Source organism: the organism of the source record quoted next, unplaced genomic scaffold, assembly GCF_019419815.1.
Source record: "Pyrus x bretschneideri cultivar Hongxiangsu unplaced genomic scaffold, Pyrus_bretschneideri_v1 Contig93, whole genome shotgun sequence".
NCBI classification, from domain to species: Eukaryota; Viridiplantae; Streptophyta; class Magnoliopsida; order Rosales; family Rosaceae; genus Pyrus; species Pyrus x bretschneideri.
Window position 1 is genome coordinate 806,418 of NW_025999835.1, and position 26,491 is coordinate 832,908.

A 26,491-nucleotide genomic window follows, 5' to 3' on the forward strand; every position below is an offset into this window, starting at 1 on the left:
AATCTTGAGGACCTCCACTTGAGACTTAGGCTTAAGGACTAGCTTCACCCTATGCTTGCGAGCTCCCTTGTGAAACAAGATGTTGTTTACGGGAACTACAATGGTTTTTTTCCCTTTCTTGGTGCTAGCCTCCCCTTCTTTGCTCACCTTATCCACTGAACAAGGAAAATCAAAGTAAGGAATGCAACTTTATAAAAAAAGGGGGGCAAATGTAGGATATGACTTACTCGCTCGTCTCTGGCACTCGGACAATAAGGGTTGGAAACCGTATTTTTGAAACAAGGGTCGTAGCTTGATCAAGTGTCTATCCTCTTTTGGCACCCTTAACACTTTCTCTACATTGGCAAGCTCTTGTCCAGACAATTTGATAGCTTTCTTTGACACTACATAAGGCAAAATGTTAGAAGCAAATAAAGATCACAACAAATAACAAAGTATGCAAACAATGGATGCATTACAACCTACGGTCTAGAAGTGGGTTAAAATGTGCCAATCAGGCGTGGTACTTCTATCATGCTCCAAACCCTTCTAAAGGAAACACTAACGGTTTCTCCAAGTAGAATATGTTTTCCTTTTACCAAAGACTATTCGCTCATTCTCACTCCGACATGCACACTAAACATAGCCTGTGGATGACTTGGCCGGACGCATCTTATAGTAATACCACCATTGAGCGAATGAAGGCTCACCTAGACCACACTTCATGCAGATGATGTATGTCTCAATCAAAGTCTCCCATAGACTGGCATTGAGTTGTCCAGGCGCGTACCCCCATGAAGGCAATCATCTTTTGCAACCACGGATGCAAAGGCAACTTTACCACCAACTTTTCTAATATTTGGGTATAGAACATGACATGACCTTTAGGCAGATCAATAGGCAATTCTTCGTCGTGCACCAAGCGTATCCCTACGATGTTGAGTATACAACAAGATTTCCTTAAGGCCTCAAGCTGGCATTTACTATCTAGCAAGTTCTTACCTAAATGGTCCGCTGTAAACTCGGAGCGAAATATGGGTATAGCATTAAGGATACCCGCCTCAACTACCAATGCATAGGAAGTAGATGCACCAATATCTAAGGCTATGTCCCTGAACTTATGCTCATCACCCGCCTCTTCATCAGATGGAATGCATGTTTGGTGATCATGAGGGTTACCCAACATTTCCTGTTCATAAGACTCTAACGAAGACCTTGGCAGCTCGAACCTAGAGCCAGAACTAGAGGAACCCTCATCATTAGAACCTTCAGACCTTGACATCTACAACAAACAGAAACACACACCTCTATTACTCATGGATGATTGACGTCTAAAATACTCCTAAGTCATGATGGAAATTCAACTAAGTTCATCATGTTCTTAGCTAAATGCATGGAAATTCAAACAATTTAACAAGAATGGATACATTTGATCCAAAGAAAGGGCTACTAACCGAAGAATGGCGTCAAGCATAGTCGAAACTCCTCTCAACCATAGAGTACTCTATCTTTAAAGATCACTACACAATGAGCAAATGAAAGTAAGGTAACAAGTGGAAACTCATCCTCCTTATATAGTCCAACAAGGGAAAAGAAATTCAAACTTAACCCATAAGAAAGCCCCACATGTCAAGCTTTAGGACTTCCACACAAGCTAGGAAAATACAAAAATAAAAAAAATAAAAAAAAAAAACCGAAATTAAAAAAAAAAACTATTTAGTAATTATTAATTAATTAATTAATTGTTAATTACTAATTAATTAATTAATTAATAGTCAACTAATCAATCACTTAATAATTATTAATTAACTTTAAGCATGGAGGTCAACAAAAGCTTCAACTCATAAGAGATAACTACAACATGTAGATTGTCTTCCACACTCTTCTTCAAGAGTGTGGAAGCAAAAGCTTCCCAAGGAAGAGAGCTTCCCACACCAAAGGAAAAGAGCTTCCGACACCTAAGGGAGATATCTTCCCACACCCAAGGGTATGAGATTCCCACATTAAAGGAAGAAAGCTTCCCAAACCCAAGGAAAAGAGCTTCCCACACCCAAAGGCATAAGCTTCCCACACCCAAGGAAGAGAGCCTCCCACACCTAAGGAATAAAGCTTCCCACACCCAAAGGCATGAGCTTCCCACACCCAAGGAAGAGAGCTTCCCACACCCAAGGAAGAGAGCTTCCCACACCCAAGGGCCCGAGCTTCCCACTCCCAAGGGTATGAGCTTCCCACACCCAAGGAAGAGAGCTTCCCACACCCAAATTCAATAAGCCTTCCACACTCTTCTTCTAGAGTGTGGAAGCAAAATCTTATTATGTACTCTTCAAAAAAGCTTCAACCAAAAGCTTTAACAAAAAAACTCAAAAAGCCTTCCACACTCTTCTTCAAGAGTGTGGAAACAAAGTCTATTTATGTGGTTCAAAAAGCTTCAACCAAAACTTTAACAAAAATTTCAAAAAGGCTTCCACACTCTTCTTCAAGAGCGTGGAAGCAAAATCTATTTATGTGATTCAAAAAAGCTTTAACTGAAGGCTTCAATAAAAAATAAAAAAAATAAAAAAACAAAAAGCCTTCCACACTCTTCTTCAAGAGTGTGGAAGCAAGATCTATTTATATGCTTCAAAAAAGCTTCAACCGAAGGCTTCAATAAAAAAATAATTAAAAAAAAAAGCCTGCCACACTCTTCTTCAAGAGTGTGGAAGCAAAATCTATTTATGTGCTTCAAAAAGCTTGAACCGAAAGCTTTAACAAAAAATTAAAAAAACCTTCCACACTCTTCTTCAAGAGTGTGGAAGCAAAATGTATTTATGTACTCTTCAAAAAAGCTTCAACTGAAAACTTTAACAAAAAAAAAATTCAAAATGCCTTCCACACTATTCTTCAAAAGTGTGGAAGCAAAATCTATTTATGTGCTTCAAAAAAGCTTCATCTACAAAGCTTCAACATACAAGCTTCACCAACAAAGCTTCAGCCTAAAAGCTTCACCTACAAAGTTTCAACCACAAAACTTCACCTACAAGGCTTCAACCTAAAAGCTTCACGTACAAGGCTTCAACCACAGTGCTTCACCTACAACGCTTCAACCTAAAAGCTTCACCTATAAAGTTTCACCTACAACGCTTCAACTTACAAGCTTCACCTACAAAGCTTCACCTACAAAGCCTCACCTACAAAGCTTCACCTACAAAGTTCAACAAAAAAGTTTCACCTACAAAGCTTCAACCACTCAAGCTATGTATCCAAAGGAAAAAGCTTCAACCATTCAAGAATATCAAAGCACTTCCTTCCGCAAAGGCACCTCCTTCAGCAACTCTCCTCGCCCGGAGACTTGGAGGATTCCTACTATGTGCAACTACACTTTAGTACTTAGAAGTTTCGTGATTACTCAATGACTTGGATTCCGCAAGTCCCCAACCGAGAAGCTTTCCTCACTTGGGAACTTAAGGGAGCACTGTTTGTACCATACATGACTAATCCCGAAACTACTGAGCACCGATCAACGTCATACCTCCAAGGACCCACTGAGGGGTTCATGCTGAGGCACCTCTGCCAAAGCATTAGAGGTTCCCTCCAACCAAGAGGCCAATCATAGCGCGATATATGTCAACGTCAAAATAAAACTCATAGAGTACCACATCGACTGTGGACAAAAGCTAAAGACTCTCCTCAACTATAAAAGGAGAGCATTCTCCTACAATCAATCCCTAATGTCATACTTAAACTAGTCATTAGAACCCACTAATGATAATTATGCTTAAACTTATGTATTTGTGTAAACCCTTCACTATTAATGAGAACTCCTTTACTCTGTGGACGTAGCTAGACTTAGGGCGAACCAGGTATATCTTGTGTTTGCTTCCCTACCTCTACCTCTTTACACATCATCATCACTAGGTGACCGGAGCAACCAAGCGAATGTCACAAACTTGACACTTTCTGTTGTGCCAAAATCCTCACTGATTTTGTGCATCAACAAAACGTTTTTTAAGTTTTAGTTTAGGGGTGTGGTTGGACGTGTTAGTAAAGTGGTTGGAGAGCTTGAGTTCTTATAAATCTCAACAAGAGAATTGCTTGCAATGTAGCTTGGAACTTGAGTTTGCCTATCCTTTCATTTCAATAACCCTCTCCCTAAGTCTCATTACATCCAATAAAAGTCCTCTTGATTTAAGTTTTGCAATTATGATTGTGGAGATGAGATCTTTATGCAAGCTTATGGTAGATCTTTCACATTTGATTCTTTGAGCGAAACACGTTAAACTAAACATATGTGTGATTGAGTGTATATCCCGTGAGAAGGTCACTAGTTTGCATGTGGTGTTTTAAAAAAAAACTTGACATTGCATTAGCATTGCTATTACACACACTACACTTCAAGGATGATTAAAAGGTTACTGCTAACATTTGAATAAGGAAGATGAGCTTGGATTAGCTTGTTTGGTGCTAGCGATGGCTCTTGATGATTTGTTTTCTTGAATGAAATTCTATGAGGGTCACATAGGGGGAAGCTAATGTTTTTCATGTTGCCACTTTTTCATTTTTTTTTTTTCTGGTGCTTGAGGACTAGCAAAAGCTAAGTGTGGGGGTATTTGATAAGCTCATATTTATATATATTTTACATCAAATTAACTTGTCTTTTCTTAGTTAGTTCCATATATTTTTTAGCTATTTACTTTATTTTTGTGTTTTGTAGGATTTGTCAAGCAAAGAAAAGAAAAATAGCACAAGTGGGATTTTAAGTAACAAATTCGTTAAAACTGCCTGTGCAGATCAGCTGACTTTGGAAGCAAGTTTTGGAAACCTCAGAACGAATTAAAGAATGAGCCTTATATGCTTGGAAAGATACGGATGTCTATTTTCTGGATCATTTCGCGGATTGTTAATATCATTTTTCTAGAAGAAGTTATGACTATTTTAACACTGAAAGGTTCATAAGAGACTGAGCAGTTTGTAACTTCAATGAAAGCAATAAACCCAATAAATGTAGCAGCCAAAACTGAAGCAGCCAAGAACAAGCTAGCTGAGACCTATTCAAATATCAGAGGAAATGGAAATAAAGATGAGGATTAAGTGGGAGTAATTGGCATAAAGGCTACCCAAAGAGTTACAATTGTTTTACCATTTCCTCCCACTTATTGTCATTGCTAAATGGCTTTTAGTGGGTGAGTTAAGGAGAAGAAAATGGGGCAAGTTAAAAAGGGAAAAAGGCTACAGGTTGCAGCGGCAAGGTGGAAGGATAAAAAAAATAGAACAAAAATAAAAAGGAAAAACAAAAGGGGAGCTGATAGAAAGCAATAGAGGAAGAAAGGAGAAAATCTTGGCATTCTCTTCTTTCGGGTTTATCTTCTCAAACTCATGTCTTTTTTTTGGTTTTATTTGAGAATTATGTGTAACTAAATTTTTAGTAGTTAGGGGCTGTTTTGAAGCCCCAAATATGATTGCAAGTTTGTTATGACATTTTGTTTGAATTACTTTTATGAATGGATGAAAATTGGTACACTACTTATGTCAGTGATGAATTCATTTTGTGTTTTCTACGGATGCATACTTAGTAAGCATATCTAGGATTCTAATGCTATGAATATGTGTGTGTCTACCCTTGTCGAATGAGGACCTACATATGTTCTAGAGTAGTACTTGTTAATTGCGATTAACATGTGAACCAATTTCTAGGATAAGTAAGACAATGCTAGTACTTACGACGCCTTGTGATGACTCAAATTCTTTTCATTCTTAATGATTTCTACTGGTTAAATCTATGAACACGCCATTCTAGATTGCATGCTAGGAACTAAGTTAAGTTGGAAACGTCATTCTCTTAACATACTACATAAGAAAGAGTAATAGGTTGAGTTCTAACATTGAGCCAACTTGAGCATCTTTATCTGGAAATAAAAGGAATTTGAATGAAACATAACATGTTTGTATGATTATTTGGTAGTGGATCACAATTCCCCTAACTCGTTTTTCTTAATTTGTGAACTACTTAAAATTTGTTTCTGTCCTGTTTTTGTTCGACTTAATTTAAATAGCAAATCAACTCCTAAAATCCCAAAAATTTATGTGAGTGTAGCTCTGTGTGTCTAGTGTTTCATTTAAAATTTCATTGACTTTAGATAAGTGTAAGTCGGTCTAATAATTATTTTTTCGGTGGCTGGTCAGTAGGGACAGCAACCCAGTTTTTGTGACATTTTAAGTAGTTAGATAAAGCAATCTTCTGTGGGAAATACCTTTATTTTCATATGCTACAATTGAAAAATCTTAGTGTTAATAAGGAAAATCAATAGGACATTTGTGTGCTACTTTGTGATGTGCTTTTAATCCTACCAATTCGAACCTCGTTGATGGCTAATCTAACATCTAATCTAGCAATATCTATTGTTTGACAAAAAAAGTAAAAAAAAAAATCGTTTGTTAAGAAAAATAATAATAAAAAGAGAAGGGTTTACAACCCGATATCGTCTCTGGACACTCTTTTCCTTGAAAACCCTTATCTAAAGTTTATAATGCTGTGGACGCCCATCTTTATTTGTGAATATTTCAAAACTAACCCTACAAACAATTTTGTTTGTTTTAAACAAAAAATAAAAGATTAATTCCATCAAAATGATCGGATAAAAAATTGGGGTTTACGGTTCATATAAAAAAATTAGGGTTTAGAGTTAATATCAAAATTATATGTTTCCTCTAATTGGAGAGAAAGAATGAGAGATAGACTAGGAAGAAAAATGAATGAGATAAAAAACAAGAAAATATAGGTAGGGACTAGGGAGTTATCAAATGCTGTGCTAATTAAGTGGTGCGCTACAACAACGTGTTTACCAGAAGAAAGCAGAAAAAAAAAACTGAGGCACAAAACTACTAAGGAAACCACATGTTTACATGACACTAATTTAAGTACCGCATGATGCATAATTCATCCGATACATAATTTGTTGGTCGTATTTTCTCCCCCCTTAAAATTTATCCTGCCATTCAACTAAGGTTACTAGAGGAGGATTATAAAAAGACTAGAGAGGTTTTTGTGTAGCTAGGGCATTCGAATTGGAAGTGGTGTGAGAGGAGAGTGAGACTAAAAGTAGGCTAGGTTAACGTGATAAAATCAGTGTGGAAGTCAGACTTATGGTTAGAGGGAGACTGAAATACTTCTGTGTGTCTTCCCGACCTCAAAAAAGATGGATAACCGTGGATTGTCATCAGTTATCCCTATTTTTTGAAAAAAAAAAAATGATAAAATCAGGGTTTGGGTAGGAGAAGAGTTTTTTGTGTCTTGAATTGTTCGGTCGGATCTTAGAATTTCTCGTAGGAGTGACGTTACGTTGCTGACAGGAAAGGCTGATTGAATTGGAACTTGAAATGTTTTAGTGACATTATTGAAAATTTTAGGTTATGACATGTCATTTCTTATTCTTTTTCCCTCGGTATTGTCGATATGGTGGTTGATATCGATCATATGATCGTTAACCTGTTTTTTTCCGATAAATTGATGAAATAATTGAAACATAAAAAAACATGGTGAAATTTGAATAAATATGTTGTGCAAAGAAAACATTGAACGAACAATAATTGAGTGCGATGGGGCAATTATATATTCCCAATCCTCTTTGAATTCGGTGCATGTGATTCAGCAGGACTTGGATGCAGGAGAAGGCTCGTATTTTTGGAAGCCTTGGTATATATATCGACAAACTTCCAAAATCCATAAGAAAGTTGTACGTGTTGCATGTATCCTGCATGTGGTACTTGACGTTGATATTTTGTTCCTACTAATATCTTACAAACGAATGCACTGCAGCCTACCGAATCATGTGAACCTGCAAACACGCTATTATCAACAAATATATGGACATAATAGCCACTGACAAGAGAGAGGAACCTCTATATATATATATATATATATATATATTGCTTGTCCGACGAAATATTGCTCGGCGAACGATGGCAAATAATCTTACCCGACGGAATACAAATGTTTGCAGGGCAAATACAGTCCACGTTTTGGTTTATGCAGAGGCTTTTGATCGGCGAACAAAGTTAGACGAGTACAGCTTCCATCGTCGGGTAAAGTTTTCGCCCCAAGAGAGAACTTGGCATGTAAACCGGCAACCTTTACGCGACAAACCTCCCAACTTTCGTCATGCAAAGGTATATGTTATAATTAGGGTTTAGGGTTTATATTTATAAGGAAAAATATAATATTTCGTCTGGCAAAGGTAAAAGACATGATCGGCATATTTAATTCCTTCAATGACTTTTGCTGTCTACAAAATTAATTTCAGCAGTCTAACCGTTAAACTTGTTTGTTTAACTAAATCATTTGCTGACAAAGCAAAATTTTGTCGGCACAAGAGTTCTTTCCCGATGAAAATTTTAATTTATCGGCTTATAGTTGTTGAACCTGTGCCGACTATAAATCTGTCGGCACAAAATATTTGTATCGACGAATAAACTGGCAGTCACAAAAGCATGCAAGTTTGTTGTCTCTGACACTTAAAAGAAGGGCACAAACTAAATCATTCTCGTGCCTTCTCGTTTTTGGTCTTTTGATTCACCCACTTCTCCTTCTTTTTTTTCGATAAATTCCCCCTTAGTTTTATAACCGCTGTATTTTGTTGGTAAAATAAAAAGAAAAAACATTGTATTTTCATTCAACCCTAATATTTTGGATAGCCCACCCCATCCCTTTCTCTTTGACTTCGTAACGCTCTACTCTCCATCGATCTTACTCCATTTGCTCGCCGTCGCTCCATATGCTCGTCATCGTCGTCGATTTGTCTAATTGCATCACCGTTGATTCATCTGCTCGCATCACCGTCACTCCGTCTGCTCTCCGTCACCGTCGAAGTGCCCGACTATTCTAGTTCCGAAATCTCCAATGCAAAGTGCTTCTCTTCGTTTAGTTCTCTAAAACCTTGGGTATGTTCTCAATCTCTATCTACCCTATCTTTCCCCTTAGTTTTTTGTTTAGTCTCTACTTTATGGTGCTTTTCTTAGTTTTGTTCGACCACTGTAATTTCAAGGGATTTTAGTGAATGAATTTGGTTGAGAATCTCATTTAGGTTTGTAGTTTCTTCTGGGTTCCTTACATTTGAGGATGATTAATCCACCTTCTAAATTTTATGTACTTTTAACTTTGATTTTGGAAAACTGCAATCAAAATGTAGTTTTGGTTACATAGTTATAATCAATTATGAGTGTTTGCATCACATCAATCAATACCTCTGTGTAACCAATTGAATTTAAGGTCAGCTTTTACTAAAAGCTTGTATTATACTATGTACGAGTAACAGTTCTAAGAAGATCAACTTAAATGCTTCCCCCTAATTATAACAGTAGAGCAATTTTTTTAGGCATTATTGCAAGAAGAGTTCATCTTCTCCTGATCTACTTTCGTTTTAAAATGTTACTTTATGGTGCCTATATAACTTATTTTTGGATTGTTGGAATAACATTTGAAATTGGTAAATGTTGGAATTCTGCATATGTAGCTGTTTTTGCTTCATTAATCAATAGTTGGTAATTATTACACTTGTGGTTAACTTCTGTAATTTCCACTTTCTATTAATATGTATGAGTTAGCAGGAAAAGTTTTATCCATACTCGGTGTTTTTTAATGGAAACATAATATTCCTAGGATCATATATCAGTTATTAGGCCATAACTTGTTGATACTAGCTAGGGTGCTTTGACTGATATGATTTTGAAGTTTTGTGCTATTCGATATTATGATAAATAGTTAAGGTGTACTTTCAGAATTCTAGTTAAAGGTTTTGTACTGGATTGAAGACATCATGTTGGTTTTCAAGTTGTCTTGCATGGCTACTCAGCAATTGACAGGTGAATTTTTCACTCGAGGCCACTTGTAGGACTTTAATTAGTGAAATTTACATGTTGTACTACTGATGTACTGATTCTAGTGGTAATCATGATTTAAATTATTTGTTGTGAATCTTGTGATTCAAGTGAAGTACTCTTGGTTGATGAATTCTTCCTTCTTATTGGTATGGCTCCAAAAATTTCTTTGCATCAATTTCTAGATATACAAGAGATGAGAACTTTTGCATGCCGTTTTTCTGGCCAAGATCTGAGACCCTTTTGGCATGTGTTCGTATGCTATAGTTTCGTGCTGTTGGATCATTCAAAGTGTTGTTTGCAAAATCTATGTAAGTTAGTTTTCTTTGTGTAATCCAAGAGGTGCAATCATGCAATTCCCTTATTGTGGAGTCTAAAATAATCCCAAAAATTCTAGAGGCGATATGTGGACTTTTATTCAAGAAATATAAGATTGTCCTCAATAAATGGGCAAGCTTCTCAGATACTCTCATGCACACCTCACACCCCTGAAGGATCTCAGTAGCTAAATACGACTGCTCATAGCTCACCTACCCATGGCAAGGAATTAAGGATAAGGATTAATTACCCAAATCCTATCTTTAATACATTCCCAATTGAAGATTGACTCAATCAATTAAGTAATCCCAATTTAAATAAATTAGGGATAATTACTCCATTATCTGAAGATATTATTTCCTATTTAATATCTTGAGAATATTTTGAGAATATTTCTCCATAAACATCTTGGCCAATAGGAGGCCATCATGTGTAGGGTAAAACACCAACAATATGGTCAACCCAACCCCATATTCTACCAATTTTTCAGAGCTTTTGCTATCCCTAAAAAAGCTCTAACCACTTTACTCTCTTAGATCCATTGGCCTAACCCCCCCCAACACCCACACACACCTCATGGGCGCGTAAAGCTTAGGTATTTGATCAAAGGTGTTGATTTTTTTGCAAGTGCATTTTTGTCAAGACTGAACACATCAGAAAGACTTGGCGAAGTTTTAAAAAAAATATGGCATCAAGTAGCACATGTCCATGCCCCAGTATCCAGATGGCAACGGGCAGGCCAAGACATCTAACAAGACCATCTTCGACTGGCTTAAAAAGACCTTCTCAGACAAGAAGGGCAAATGGCCAGACGAGCTTTCTAGTGTTCTATGGGCATATCGCACCATCAAAAGATGAGCAACCGATGAAACTTTAATCTCCCTAGCGTATGGTTCCAAGGCGATCATTCCTCCCAACGTTGTGGTGCCAAGTATTAGCATTGTACTACCAAATTTTGAGCAGTACAAAAATGAGATGACCACAAACTTAGATCTGGTAGAGGAAGAGCACGACAAGGTTATCACTAGCATTGCGACCTATTAGCAGCAGCTCCTCTCCAGCTACAACAAGAGGGCAAAAATCCGGCAATTCCAGCTATGAGACTTAGTCCTGAGAAAAGCCTTCATCACCGCCTGACAGGAAGGATAAAAAAAAATGGCTTCCATCTGGGAAGGTTTGTACAAGATCAGTTGAATAGGCGGAAGGGGCAGCTACACCCTTATCACCATGAACGACAAAGAAATCGACAAGTAGTAGAATGTCTACAACCTGAGAAAGTACTACGTGTGACCTTTCACCATTCCTTAGGCCCCATTCAAGACATAAAAAGTTCAAAGACTCAAGCAGCTCGATGAACAAAACCTTGCATACCAAGGATTATCAGTTGTTATCATATTACTGCTTATGAGCAAAATTAATAAAAGCCTCTATTCTCAATGCAGATTGAATGAATTATCCACAAGCCTAGGCCAAATGCATAAACAAATAGAACAACCCTGTGACAAACAAAAGACGCCCTCTGCCCTGCAAATATGGCGTGAGCTCTCCAGCACGGAAGGGTAAACTAATTCGGAATATCCAAACATAGATGGCTGGTGCGGCTGCTCAGTTCTCCTTGAATGCAATGACTACCTGAGCCGGACGACTCCCAGAATTAGCCAAGATAGTCCTTACCTTGGAATAGACTTAGCCAACTGAAGGATTCAATTTTGCAGGATCCCAGGTCTCTAACCGGAATAGATGCTAAGTGCATGACACCTGTCCATGAAAAAGTTCATGTGATAAGATGGTTCATCCTCGACATAAAAGTCTTCATGAATGTAGCTTACTTTTAAAGTGTTGCAATACTAGTTAAGCGACCTGCGGAATCAAGTTACAACTCAGAACGACGCCTAAGTTATCACACGGGTCGTCAGCTTCTGTAAGTAAGACGTCCGGCCAATAACCCAATAGCTGGCAGCCCAAGGCAATCCGTAAGCTAAGACTTACATTTGCCACGTGAACTCGTTTGCTTACTTAAAAGTAGCGCTTCCAGTCGATGGTCTACGATTTAAGTTTTGCTAGGATAAAGTCTAGTGTCACGACTATAGTAGCTACGCGAACCTCCTTTGCTTTTTACGAGAAGCGTGAGTCCGACCGACGGCTCTATAAGTTAAAAATCTTGCAACGTGCCAAGGGAGGCCAAGGCTCAAGAAGCCACTAAAGTCGAGTGTCACGACTATAGTAGCTACGCGGATCTCCTCCGCTTCCTACAAGAAGCATGAGTCTAATTGACAGCTCTATAAGTTAAAAATCTCGCAACATGCCCTACGAGGGCCAAACCTCAAGAAGCGACTAAAGTCAAGTATCACGACTATAACAACTACGCAGACCTCCTCTGCTTTCTACGAGAAGCATGAGTCTAGCTGACGACTTTATAAGTTAAAAATCCCAAATTTTTCCTCTAGCAACCAAAGCTTCCATCAGCTTATCCTTAGCCGCCCCTGCTCCACCAAAGGTAACCTCAAACAAGAAATCAAGCAGATCAACTAGAGAAATAGAGAAAGTCTCAAAGTCTTTCTCGAAAAACTTATAATCCGACAGATTGCCTTAAAAATGGTCTACATAGCCAAGCTTGTAGAAATCGACTTGATAAGAAACAAACGCCGCTTCGTGACCAGCTTTCTCATTCTTCAGTTCATTTCTCAAGTTCTCGCTGGCAAACAGCGTATCTTGCAGATCTATTTCCTTGAACTCAAGCTTACTGGCAACCTGCTTAAAACGAGATACTTTAGCATGCATGAAGATAAGTTTCTCGTCCTTGGTAAAACAAGAAGATCGTAGCTTCGAATTGAAATGCTCAAGGTCCTCAACCATTGGAGAAACACGACTGACTTCCTTCTCTGCAGCACCTAACATTGCTTGGGTCGCACTAAGCCTAGTCTTCAAGTTGACGACTTCTTGATGAGCAATCTCCAGCTACATAGAAGTGGAGGTAAGTACATCAAACCCCTTTAAAATGGTGAGTTCACATTCGAGTTTCTCGATCTTTTCAGTGGCTCAGTAAAGCTGAGCCACCAACGTCATTTTGACCTTCTTAGCACACTTGACAACATCCTAATCAACGCACATAGAGTTTGTTGCCAGGATCAAAGTCTTATGTATTGTGGCAATTAGGGATGACTTCCTCGAGTAGGCATGACGCTTCACAAAGGAGTCTGAGCGGATAACAACTTTCCCAACACTGTTAACAAACATGGTGCATTTATCGACGTCTTCAAGTAGGTTAGCCTTTAGCAGCTTACAAACCTTAGGAAACTCTCTACTTCAGACTCAGTGGACCTCTCACAACTGCCCGTGTGACCAGATTTCCCCTTTTCAGCAGACGAGCTAGTCATAGCATAATGAGGAAAAGGCCCAGGTGCCACCTCACCAGCAAAATCCACATTTTCGCTTTTCATAGCGGCGAGTCTATCAGATTCTGAACCAGACTTAGCTCCCGATGAACACTTCGATACAAACCCGAACACCAGGAGTGCCACCAAACCCTTCCATTGGGCAAGTCTCTCAGCAATAGATGTTGTCACCTTCAGAGCAGTAGGTTTTACAAGCTCAGGTTCAATGGTCTTCTTTACCCCTTTAGGGAAAGTTAGATCTATGACTAGTTTCTCGGCAACAGACAAGTTCCCACGAGCAACAGAAAAAGTCTTTACCTTCTTCTCGGCCGAAGGCTCACAAGCAAGTTAGAAAGATCTCTTATTTGTACCCTCATTGGTAGCATGTTTTACAATAGCGATCGGACGAGCCAACGCCTCGTCTTTTATTCGCTTTATCTCTTCCTTCAGAGGCAGGTCACATTTCTCCCGACGAAGAGGGCTGAGAAGCCAGCGTCACTCACGGTATTCAACATGAATGCCTAAGGCGAAGTGAACTTTCTTCATATCTGCCGAAATCATTGGAGTTGAGCCAAACTCTGAATCTATGTAAAGTAAAAATCAATAAATTGAGGTCATGGAGCAGCTCAACAAAAATTCGAGCAGGACAGTAATGAAATAGTTCACTTACCACTCATAAAGGTAGTTGGGACACGCAGCTCGGGAGAAGAGTTAGACTCCCACTCTTCGTTCACTTCCAAGGTGTCTCTCGCCCACTCATGGTCACCTCAAGTAGCCTATGGCGAGACCTCAGCTGCCCCACACTTTCCTTGTGGCCAATCTCGAAAAAGTATCCAAACTCATTTATGGTCAAGCCAAGATCAAAGAACTTGCTTAAGTTCAAGAATCCCAACCATTGCACGAACTACAATTGGGGAACACTGAGCAGAGGTGTATTTCATGGAGTAGATCACCTTCTGGAAAAGCCGTGGCATGTGAAAAGTAAATCACAACACAAGTAATACGGATAGAATTTGATGGCCCTTTTCCTACTCTTGCAATCAGAGGAAGATATCTCAAAATCTCTACAAAAAGTACGAGGAAAAATTTTTAGAAGGCAGCTCCTAAAAAAAAAAAAAAAAAAAAAAAAAAAAAAAAAAAAAAACCAAAAAAAACAAAAAAAATAAAAGGACCGTGAGCTCAATACCTATGCGCCAGGCCCCACGACCCTCACCACTTCTCTCGCCACAAGCCAACAAGCCAGGCCCATGGCCCAGGACCCGGTTTCTTTCTCTCTCTCTCTTGCAAGCAGCTGGGCCCAGTTCGAGGTGACACTTGTCACTTTGGAGGGACTGCCATGCTTGGCACTTGGCACTTGTCACTAACCAAAGAGATTCGGTCCGTGTCAGTCTTTCTCTCCCTCGCCATCCACCTATACAGGCCCTTGCCCAGCAGCCCTGAAGGTCTGGCCCAAGTTGACCTTACTACGCCCCAACAACACCAACACCTTGGCCAAGCCAAGCCAACCCGTGCCACATCACCAAGCAGTCCAAGACTCCTAAAAAATTCAAGAAGAAGAAAATTCAAATTTTTCTTACCTTAGTGATGTATGGAGAAGAACAACAACAACGAGGGACGACTCTTTGCAAAGACAAGAGGATGAGAATGTTAACGGAGGGGGAAGAAAAATTTCCACTAGCTTCTCTTCCTTGTTAGAATAATGATTGCTCTCCAAATTTATTTAATCCCCTGCTTAAGGCATAATTGAATAGGTATTAGAAGCAATTGGTTTCATTTTCTTAGAAGAAGTCTATCTCAAAATCAAGAAAGAAGATCAAGTTCAAATTGGGAAACAATTTTATAAGCCTAAGCAGCTTGGGATTCCTACACCTACTATCCTTTTTCTATGTGCAGCCCAATAGGTGTGGGGGCATTTATGGAGCCTAAAATAATCTCAAAAATTCTAGAGGCGACAAGTGGACTTTTATTCAAGAAAGACAAGATTGCCCTCAATAAATGGGCAGACTTCTTATATGCTCCTATGCGCAACTCACACCCCTGAAGGTCTCAGCAGCTGAATACGACTACCCACAGCTCACCTGCCCATGGCAAGGAATTAAAGATAAGGATTAATTACCCAAATCCTATCTGTAATACATTCCCTATTGAAGATTGACTCCAATCAAGTAAGTAATCCTAATTTAAATAAATTAGGAATAATTACTCTATTATCTCAATATATTATTTTCTATTTAATATCTTGAAACTATTTTGAGAATATTTCTCCATAAACACCTTGGCTAATAGGAGGCCGCCATGTGTAGGGTAAAACCCTAACACTATGGCCGGCCCTATCCCTACAAATACCCCATATACCGAATTTTCAGAAGAAAAAAAAGCCCTAAACACTTTACTCTCTCAGAGAAACTAACTTAGGCAACGGAGATCCATTGGCCTAATGATGAGTCAATTTCATATTATATATTTAACCATATTCTTAGTATATTTTGGTTATTATTTTGGAAGAATTTTTATACTTTGAATTGTATTTTCAAAATAGGACTTTTGACTTCATCTGGAGTAAAACATGGTCAAATGGGCGAATTTTGGTGTAATTCTAGTTGAAGGACGTTCGTGAGTCACTCGGCTTGATTTTATCAAAATATCAAATTTTTCTACCAGGTGGTTATTTCCTGGTAATAAAATAAAGAAGCAGTGTGCAGTGCTGGAATATTGACGTTTTGGGCTTGAATTGCATTTTTGGAGTCCAAGATGATCTCGGATGGGTTCATGGCCTTCTGGAGATGTGTTCAGAACGTCCTAATCTTTAAAACAAACTATTATGGCTGGCTTTGGAGGAGATTTGAGGCTAAAACATGGCTGGACAGTTTTTGTGTAGTTTATCCTATTTAATTAGGACTGTATGTTTTAATATATTTTACTATTATTTAGTTTCCTTGTTGGAATAAGAGACCTATGTTTTAGGGTTTGTGGGATCACTTAGTAAATATAGTGCTTTGCCGTTCTTAGTTTTTCGTACGCTTTCTTTGATGCAACTTTGGAGACAGAGAGAATTGCTAGGGTTCTTGGAGATTTTCTACTTTAAGGTGTTTTCAATCCTTTTCTTAACAATATTTTCTATGATTTTAATTATGAATATGCGTAACTAATTTCTTTTGCTAGGGCGAAGCCTTTAGCCTTAGCATGAATGTGTGATTTTTATTTAATTGCTTATGATTGATTGCATGCACACTTTGGATTACTAATCACCGTGATTAAAACTATCTTATTGTCTTAATGCATGATCACCATTAGGATCTTTAGAAGAGTAATTTGATGCAATTTTAGTAAGAATGTTCCCTGAAATTGACGCTAGTTTCTTATGATTAATAATTGTAATTTCACTTAAGATGAACACCACATCCTAAGGGTTGCATGGTTTTTCAAAGGGTTTTCATAAAGCATAATGAGTCTCTCATGTTCATATTTGATCCGAACGTCTAGACGGGTTGAATGTTAGGTATACGTTCTATGTTGGAGATTCCAAGTAGAATATAAATTAGGAAAACCTAACCTTCAAAGTGGCATGTGTAGATCATAAGTAATTGGTAAAAGTTCATAGGATTGCTAGGTGATGGTGGAACCCTAATGCTTTCTTAATTTAATTTTTCTAAAACAGTTTTCTTTCCCTTTCATCTGTAATACTGTAGATTAGTTTATTTGTATTAATTAAATTCGTTTTAATTTAGGTAGGTCATAAAAATCAATCATCTCAACATTTTGCTTTACAATAATTAATTGGAATTTGGTTTGCTTCGATTTATTTAATAATCCCTATGGACAACGACCTTACAAGATCCGTTTATACTACAATAACCTTATCATTCTTGCAAGTATTATAGGAGTTTTTAGCCCGTTTGTGTGTGTGGTAAATTTCCTATCACCTAACCCCCTACCCCACCTCGTGGGTGTGTGATGCTTAGGTATTTGATCAAAGACGTTGATTTTTTTGCAGGTGCATTTTTGTCAAAACTGAAGACGGTGGAAATTTGCATTGACACTTATGTTTATCTAATTCCTTGTTTTTCTTGGCAGATCTAACCTGCTATGTTTAGCCATGTCTAGCAATTATGAGTAGCTCATTCACATACTCCATGCTCCTTTTATTTCTATGTACAAATGGATTTTGGGTATGAATTATTGCAAAATTAAGTTTAGATTGCTTGGTTTACAAATTGCTGCAATTGCATGCTATGGTGCTAGTTTTATGTAGTTTTTATATATTAATACTTTCTATTTCTACTTGTGCAGATGGCTCGATGAATGAAGGGTTATCCTTTTTCAATGCAATTCTTATTTTTCCTATGTTTCAGATTGCTTGGATATTCTTTTCCATTTGTACAGGATTTGCATAGTTTTAAGAATTCTAGGATTTGTATATATTCACATTCAGCCTCTAGATGTAGATTTGGAATTTATCAATCAATAAAGTATTATTTCTTAACAATTTTGTGTATTGTATTTTGATATACATATATAGTAGCTGAGTATTAATGCATTTATTTATTTATTATTTATTTTATAAATTAAATGTCTTTCCCGACGAAATATTTATGGCAATGAACACATTTTGTTAGCTAAATAATACTATTTGTCAACTTAAATGCCCTGTACTGACGAAAATATTTGTTGGGAACAATGAAAATGCCAACAAAACAGAGTTTGTCAGGAAAAGTTGAACCTTAGCTGATAAAGTATCAAAATATGTCAGGAAAACTCTTACGCAACATTCTTTGCGCGACAAAAATAGCTGACAAATTTTTTCATCAGGAAAGGTTCTTTGCCGACAAATAAATTTTCTCAACAAATCAAAATTTCTCATAGTTATACTCCAATATCGCACTCACCAAAAATCACCAATATTAGGTGTCACATCCCAGCCTGGGGGGGGGACCACTTCCCAGGCCCGCTCCACCACCGTAGCACGATATTGTCCGCTTTGGGCCCCGACCATGCCCTCACGGTTTTGTTTCTGGGAACTCACACATGAACTTCCCGATGGGTCACCCATCTTGGGAATGCTCTCGCGCGCTACTCGCTTAACTTCGGAGTTCCCATGGAACCCGAAGTCAGTGAGCTCCCAAAAGGCCTCGCGCTAGGTAGAGATGGGAATATCCATATAAGGATCACTCCTCTGGGCGATGTGGGATGTCACAATCCACCCCCCTTAGAGGCCCGACGTCCTCGTCGGCACACCACGACCAGGGTTAGGCTCTGATACCAATTGTCACATCCTGGCCCGGGGGGGACCACTTCCCGGGCCCGCTCCACCATCATAGTACGATATTGTCCGCTTTGGGCCCCGACCATGCCCTCACGGTTTTGTTTCTGGGAACTCACACGAGAACTTCTCAATGGGTCACCCATCTTGGGAATGCTCTCGTGCGCTACTCGCTTAACTTCGGAGTTCCCATGGAACCCGAAGCCAGTGAGCTCCCAAAAAGCCTCGCATTAGGTAGAGATGGGAATATCCATATAAGGATCACTCCCCTGGGCGATGTGGGATGTCACATTAGGTAATGGGACGAAATTCTTCAACGCTTAGAAATGAAAGATAACAATTAATGATTATTTTATCTCATATTTGATTATATAAAACTATTCTTCAACTCTAGAAGAATACGGTGAACGAATATGATCATCAATTTAAAATATTTACACTAGTGTCTCGATTCAATAATGTAATGTCATATATTTTTTATTACAAATGAAGACCATGATGTCACCGACACGGTGACGGTGTTCCATGTAAGTCTTCTTGAGGAGAATAACTAATAGTGAATTAATCAAGGTCTTCTTTAAACTCAAGTTATTACATATACTTCCAAGGTTCAAGAAAATAACATGACTAAATTACCATAGTATATCGATATGATACACACTTCACTTAAACAAAACAAAATAAAAACAAATAACAAATTTATCCTCAAGTTGTTTTCACTTCCAAGCTTTGACATGCTTTATTATTAGCTAGTTGGGGCCACATATTACTAAATGATGACATGATTAACAACTACTAACTATGATTTAGGAATATGATATGATGATCATCTATGCAGGACACTGGAATCCAGAAGGAGCAGTCTTCCCACAATCAATAAGCACCTGAAGAGCAATGGGGATGATGAGGTTAACATTGAGAAGTTTAACCTTGATGGTGGTGCAAAGGCAAATAGCAGCGTCCAAGTCTATGAGTCCCTGAAGCACAGGACAACATGCATCTTTGGCACTACTTCCAATTCCAATGTGGATAAGACTGCCCAACACATCTACACAAGCTCCCAATTTTAGGGTGTCGATGGGACAAGTGTCCTTTGGTGGAGATGGTGATGGTGGTGGGGGTGGTACTACCAGTTGATGGAGATGGTGGTGGTGGTGGTGGAGGAGGCTTCATTGGGACAACTGGGGTTAGAGATAGTGGTGGTGGTGGGGGTGGTACTACCTTTGGTGGACATGGTGGTGGTGATGGGGGTGGTACTACCTTTGGTGGACATGATGGTGGTGGTGGTGGTGGAGGCTTTACTAGGGACAACTGGGGTTGGAGGTGGTGGTGGTGGGGGTGATACTACATTTGGTGGTGGAGCTAGAGGGCATAGTGTTTCAATGGGTGGAGGAGGCTTCACTGGGACAACTGGTGTTGGTGTTGGTGGTGGCTTTATAATGGGTGGTTTAACATGAGGTGGTTTTGTGGGCACATGAGGATGAGGCTTTGCATGATGTGGCTTTGAGGGCGGTTTGGGAACATGGGGATGAGGCTTTGCATAAGGTGGTTTCACATGTGGAGGTGGTTTGACATGCAGTGGTGGCTTTTTTGGTGGTTTAGGGTGGGAGGGTGACGTTACGTGAAGATGGTGTTTGGGTAGCAATTGGGGACTGGAGGGTATGTTGATGGTGGACGATAAGAGTTAGCAAGAGAAGTGAGCAAACTACCCAAGTTGAGAATGAGGACTATCAACAAAGCCAGAGCATAATTGATCTCCATGTCAATACTACAACTTCACAACTCTCAAGAGAGTTTGGAACTAGATATTGAATCCCAATACCAAGCAAATGGCTTTATAGAGGCTTTGTGGGTAGTGAGACATACCTAAGTGTTAATGTGTGTGCTTGACAATGAGAGAGAGGGAGAGAGAGAGAGAAAGGAAGAAAGATTGTTGCCCCTTTCTTTTGGGCAAAGATCCTCTTTAGATATTGTCTGTGTGGAGGCTTGGGATTAATTGATCTTGTCCGTTCACCACAAATCAAATGGCTGCAATTCCATAACCTCTTGTTCACTGCCTTTTATCTCTTCTTCTTTCACTGCCTTCTCTTCTCCTAGATAGAACGAGTTCGAGACAGAAGAGACATGTTGTCGTAAACAAGATTGGTGCATGGAACGAGTTCGTGACAGAAGAGAGGTTACAATTTGCCTTTGTCAACAACATCACGCATCGATGCATGATGAGCATAGAGATCAGAGATTGTGTTTGGTTAGGCTAAATCGTAGGAAGGCGAAGGCAAAGGATGAGACATGGCATCCATGGATTTAGAGGTCATTTGGTCACGTTGACGCGCTTCAATAACGTGATATGTTTTTACACCGTTAGATATGTGGTGAATGGCCACAATCAATTAATCCAGAGGCTTCGGACAAATAGAATCCGAAGAGAACTTGTTCCCTTTCTTTGTGGTACCAACTGCATATATAAAATTATTAATTTATGTGTATAATTAATTCGTCAAATTGTCATGATTCATTGACTTAAGGGTCTTTCCAATACCAAGTTGATGAGGATCACATATAAGATGGAGGAATGAAGTGGCTTCCTTTATATTGAGGGCACGTTTACGTAAGGGTAATCGACATCAAGAAACGGAATTGAATTTCGATTACAGAATACTCCATGGTTACCAAATCTGAAGGAATCAAAATTTAACGAGTCCCACACAAATTTTGGAATCGAATTCCTAAATTTGGAGGAAGTGGACTCCTAACAAATGGTTTTGGATTCCGAAGGATTGAGGGGGTGAGGAATCCATTTTTCTTACCCATTGTCGCCTCGCATAAAAGTTGAAATTCCAAAGAAATCCAAGCTCTCGTCCCCAGTGTTATCCCTCTCATTCTCCCTCACCACCATCGCACATCTCTTACCTTTCCCAGGACACAGACCCAGCCACCATCATCTTCCACAACAATTAAACCACAAAAGTAGATCAAATCACAAACCAAGAAGGACCTTGCTGCAATTTTAGTAGGAATTTTATGAACAAAATGTCAAAAACCAAGCCCCAACACCAAACCAACATGAAATCACAGCCCTGTAAAATAATCCTTCCTCATCACCACCACTACCACTGCCCATCGACCACAAACCCACCTTTAATTTCAAACTATTGAAAGATGAGAGAGGCGGAGAAGGAGAGGAACAATTAGGTTGGGGTTTGATAATTGGTTAGTTTGCTTTTTAATTTTATTTTATATCATTTGACTTTCTATTAATCAGCATATAAAAATAATTTAGTAATAACAAGGGTATTTTAGTAATCACATTAGTTTTTATTCTGATTCATGTGAACTAGTAAATAGTTTATATAGGTCAATGTCATTCTTACTCCAATTCCAGAAAGCTTTAGTAAACTGCTTTAATAAGAATCTGATTCTGACTCCACCCATTGTAATTCCTCCTGAATTCAATTTCTCCTCAATTCAATTCCCTTATTTTGATTACGGATTAGTAAATGAGCTATGAGATTTCAAGATCCAAATAGGGTACTGTAGATTTGGAATCAGTGGTCATCATCTTAAGCTATGTTTGGAAGAGAAATTTGTAAGTACCAATAAATCTAAGTTAAATTAGTTAGAAATGCATCGCAAAAGATTTGATGAATAAATTTGAAATGATAGATACATGAATTGATAGGGATTTGCAAAATGATTACTTGAAGTTGAATGAGTCAATACTAAATCCATTTGTTCATATTTTTGTGCTTAAATTCATCTAAAAATTTTCAATCTAATATTTTTGTAAACTTGCAAATTTCTATTCCAATCATATATGAGGTTAAGGACAAAGGTAAGAATCAAGAAAACTCGGAAGGATTTTGATATAGGCGAAGTTTGAACATGAAGTTTGCTATTCGACCCGTGATTTGGGTTCATGATGCCAAAACCACCACACGTGACGCTTTCACAAACAAAATTTTCTTGTATAGAAAAAACTATGTGGACAAAAATAGGCCTAGACCTTTTTAACTTAAAAAGCATTGTTCTAAAAATTCCCACCTAGGCCTCGCCTAGGCGCTAGGCAGTTGGCCACCTCCCGGATTAATGCCTAGCGTTTGAAAATTAAGAAATGACAGTTAGACCTAATGAGGCGCCCGCCTAAACCGCGTAGGCACCCGACTAGCCCGCCCATATCCGCCTAGGTTGCAACTCACCTAGGCAGAAAATAGATAACTTTCATTTTGCTTTTTATTTTCTTTTCAATAAATTGTAAGAGACTTGTTGAATACTTAAATGAGCACACATTATATGCTTGTTCCCCATGTTTTCATTATGTTTCAACACTTCATAACATATGTGTCATTTTATTTTGTAGTTTATGATGAAATTATATATATTTTTAGTATAAACATACACTTATTTTCATGAAATATAATGGATTTAGTTAAATCCGTTTAGTCCGCTTAAGCACCCGCCTAAGTCCTGCCTAGCTGCCTAGGCGCTAGGCTCCAACTTACCATCCAACTAGCGTCTAACGTCTTTTAGAACCTTGTTAAAAAGGATATAGTTTTTTTGGGGGTGGGGGTGTTCATTTCCTTCCTTGGATAGGACTAGTTAACTAGTGTTGCCTCTTTCTTAGTTTAAGTTTAGTCATTCCTATCCTATGAATAGTCGCATTCGTGCGCACATGGTTGTCGGTCATACACCTCATTATATATATTTGAAATTAAATTCTATTTTTTGAAATTTGGCTGTAGGAACTTTCTTTTAGAGTAAATTACATTTTACCATCTTATTTTTGGTCACATAACAAATTTATATCTCATCTTTTGATCATTCTAATGTTTACATCAATTAACTTACGAATTAGTTAAATGTCGAACTGCTGTTAAAAAATCTATTAAGTTAACCGTTAAATGGTAGTGTGGATAAACGGTTAACTTGACAGATTTTTTAACGGAAGTTTGATATGACAACGAATTCGTAATTTAATGTATGACATTGCAATGTTTAAAATATGATGTATGAGTTTGTTATATGACATAAAATTGAGGTAGTAAAATATTTATTCTTTCTTTTAATTTACATAGGTGCTAACCCTAGTTGCATGAAATCGCATTTCAGAAAGTAGAGGTGGTCTAAGCCGGGTAAGACGACCTTGGTCCATGCATGGTTATATAATCATCATGTACATATATAATGGAAAAGAATCCGCACCTAGGGATTCTGGGGATCTTGTGATTGTGATCATTCATTATGCATCATGCGGTCAGAAATTATTTCAAAGTTTAAAATTTAAAATTAAACATAAATAGTACCTAACGAAAACTGAGGACACAATATACGATAAACGGTCATGATCACAGGATCTCTAGGAAAATGATCCCTAGAAAAGCATCCGGTGAGGATCCTTTTCCATATATAATAGGTTGAATTTATTTTTTCGAGTTAAGGATAAGAGTAATGTTTCACCTGCGGCCACAAAACAATCATCGAATGACCTCTGTAAAGTCATTAGGGTTCGTATTATTTTGTAATGTGAAAAGTCATGTTCACCAAAGAATTGAATAAGAATAGTGTCGTTCTTTTTTTTTTTTTTTTTTTTTGAACAAACGATATTATTTACATTAAGGATAGTATTATTAGCATCTACTTTTGCTTTCCACACATTCTTATCAATTTTGACGTTTGATCTTTATCAATTCATTCGTTCCAACAATTGAAAATTGAGATAGTGTGTGAGAAGTAAAAATAGATGTTTGGATAACACTACCTTAATTTCTACAAATAAAGGAGGAAATAATGAGCATCCATGTATTGTCATCGTCTTCCTATTGCAAACAAGTCTGTGTACTGGCGTTTAATGGTGAAGGTCCAACCTCTCGGTCACGCCGGATGTATGGCTAAAAATTGTAATGCAGCTGGCCTAGTTTTGGTGCAAGGTATGTTAATTTGTCGACAAAAACATTGATCTAGCTAGATATTCTATCTCGACTCTTGAGAGGAAAAAAAAATAATAAATAAAGGAGTAATAATGCTAGCTGGTTACGAAACAAGTTTCATTGGGTATTTAACTATTAGTTTTTATATTTTGTTTGAGATATGGGCAAAATATAATGAGGAGATTAGGGATGAAGAAAGGTCAAGGAAGCGACGGGGCGAAATAAAGAAAAATGAATGAAAATAAAATCTCGAAAGTGAAAACAATTCAAAATATATAATTTTAAATTTTAGTTTTTAGATTTTGTTTTGTACACCTTTCTTTATACATTTTCACTACATCTCTCCCATCATCATTTCTCCACTCTTCTATGCCCGCATTTTCTCATGTTTTGTCTTTAACATATAGAATAAAAACTACAAAAAAAAATAAATAATAAATAAATAAAAGTATTATCAAACAGACTCTAGAATGTTATTTGAGACCAGCCTCATCATGATTTAATACTTATTTGTGGAACAAAAGCACCCTACATTTTAATCCTGCTAAATAAAAGAAATACGAGTGTATGCAGTTTTTGGACAACCTGGAAATCTAAATGGGAATATGCAACAGCTAGCCACCAGGTATATTCCATGTACAAGAAATGGACACCGGAAGACAGGAAGATCAATACAACTTCACTTCCACGTGCCACTACTTCTACGGCCAAAATTCCATTGCACTCACAAATATGGAACTCCTCCTAAATAAAATGTGTTGTATACGTAGTGTAGATCTCTTCTGAAAAATAAATAAAATTTTAAGTTAACAGAATTTGATGTTAGAGAGAACAAAATTTTAAACTATCATTTGTTACTTACATGATGTGGCAATTGATGGTTAGACTCTTGCTTTAAATTATTTAAAAAATGAGTCAAGTCATCAACTGTCACACCATGTGTCTACAAAAAATAATCTAACAAATTTGATCTTCTTAGCATTTTTTTTTCTTAATCTCGTAATAGGTCATAACCTGCCATGTCACAATCATGCAAAGGCTGTGTTAGCATCTTGTGTCACTCATCCAAGGCAACACCAATTTAAAGTAAAAGAGATAAAATTAAGCAAATTTAGTGTAGGGTCACCGTATAAGAAAATATAAAGTAATTATGCTAAAGATATTGCTCACCACAATTAAAGTAAGAAAGATAAATATTATTAATTAACTACTTGTTAAACTTTATAAGCAAATATTTCATAGATGTAAGAGTCATAGGAATTTAGCTAGAGACAGGATCTTTGGTAAAGGTCAAAAGATGCACATGATGAGCAATGACACCAATGAATAAATGTAAGTTATGTGTTGGAGAATTGCCAGTAACATTTGTCGCGTAATTATCAAGTGTCGATGAACGTAAATCTCGATTCATCAATAATTTGACAATCACTCAACTATTGAGGAGTACAAATCTCGATCCATCAATAATTTAATAACTGCGTAACTATTAATGAGAATAAATTACGATTCATCAATAATTTTACAACCTCTCATATACGTGCAGAGTTATGCTAGCTAGCTAGTAAAACTTTGAAGAATTAATTATTCCCCATTAGGGGTACACTCAATCAAATTGAAATCGATTGTGGGTCCAAATCAAAATGCAAAGTTCTTCATGGCTTTTCCTTGATAACCTTTTCCAACAACCCTGCTCCCTTACAGAAGAGAGAGACGTTGATTTTCATCCAATATTATCTCTTTGTTTCTGGATGTTACTATTAAATCCTAATATTTAACCAAGACAGGAT

The 26,491-nt window shown here is 37.8% G+C and overlaps 2 pseudogenes; both read right to left on the reverse strand.

Annotated features, from left to right (window-relative positions):
* LOC125473711 overlaps positions 1-26,491 on the reverse strand; it is a 48,325-nt pseudogene that overhangs the window by 19,302 nt on the left and 2,532 nt on the right.
* LOC125473678 lies at positions 19,228-21,676 on the reverse strand (annotated as a pseudogene).